The sequence below is a fragment of the Lygodium microphyllum genome, chromosome 6 (assembly GCF_053477565.2).
Source record: "Lygodium microphyllum isolate KBCC chromosome 6, Lygodium_microphyllum_v1.1.10, whole genome shotgun sequence".
In the NCBI taxonomy this organism is placed as follows: domain Eukaryota; kingdom Viridiplantae; phylum Streptophyta; class Polypodiopsida; order Schizaeales; family Lygodiaceae; genus Lygodium; species Lygodium microphyllum.
Window position 1 is genome coordinate 45079048 of NC_141140.1, and position 1451 is coordinate 45080498.

A 1451-nucleotide genomic window follows, 5' to 3' on the forward strand; every position below is an offset into this window, starting at 1 on the left:
AGCCAAAGATATTGTGGACTTTACAAGATCCTTGAGTATATAGATACCAATGCATATAAGTTGTAACTTCCTAAACACTTAAAGATCAACAATGTTTTCCATGTTAACTTATTAAAGATATGTACTCAATCCCAATCATGTATTAGATGATCAAAAAAATGTTGAGCCAAGGAGTCTTTGAACTCCAACTTGAAAGAATACTTGATATAAAGGAAGGAGTTCTTAAAAGTGGAACTTTAATGGAATATCTCATCCAGTGGGGAAGGACCATCCTAAAGAGAATGCCACTTGGATTAATGAGGAAGATCTATGTAAACAATATTCCCAATTTCTATCAAGATGAGGACATCTCAAGTCCTCTAAGAGAGAGAGGATGTAATAGCCTTAAAATCTTAACAATTCAAAATTTTTATAAAGCTTTTAGTTTTGTATTCAATCCGGACCATAAACATCACTATCAAATGCATTGTTAACATCAACCATTGTATCATCATCCCCATCAAGTCACACAATCAACACCAATATCTACAACACCATCCATAAAGTAGTCAAAAAAAAATACAAAGCCTACAATGATTAGCTGTTTTTGAAAGCCATGGACATGGCTCAATAAAGAGTGGTGGGGGGGGGGGAGGGCAAACGGCTGAAAAAGCCTCTATCCATATACCTTAAGAGCTATTCATTAAAAAATTTTGAGCTATGTTTTGAGGGGAGAGAGAGAAAGAAGAAGGGAGGGAGAGAGAAAGAGACCGAGAGAGGGAAGGGGGAGGGAGAGTTTATGAATGTATGTATGTATGTATGTATGTATGTATGTATGTATGTATGTATGTATGTATGTATGTATGTATGTATGTATGTATGTATGTATGTATGTATGTATGTATGTATGTATGTATGTATGTATGTATGTATGTATGTATGTATGTATGTATGTATGTATGTATGTATGTATGTAGGGGAAGAGAGAGAGAAGTTAAAGAAGGGGAGTGTGAGAGATAGATATAGAGAGTGAGTGAGAGAAAGATAGAGAAGAAGGGAATTAGAAAGGGAGACTCCACCCACCTACTTTTGAAAGTGACCATTAATCCTATATAGAGCCATCTCCATCCCCTATCATCATTACCTTTACCCTTGTTACATCTCTTATTCTCTATCTAAAATTTACCCAAAAAGCTACATCAAAACTCTCCAAAAATCTATTATAATTCTTCTTTTATCTTGCTATACAAGCTTACTCCCCATAAGCTAAGACCTCTCCTTACTCAACCTGGCCTTATACTCCCTTAGAGCTTTCCCTTCAACCTCACTGAGGTGTGACTCAAGGAAATGTGAGCTTAGAAGGCCTAACAAAGACTAAAGAACAAGTGAAACAATGAGAAAAATGCTAGCAAGATGCCGCCAAGACAAATGAACATTGGAGCTAGATGAGCGGTAGCATATACAAGTGATAG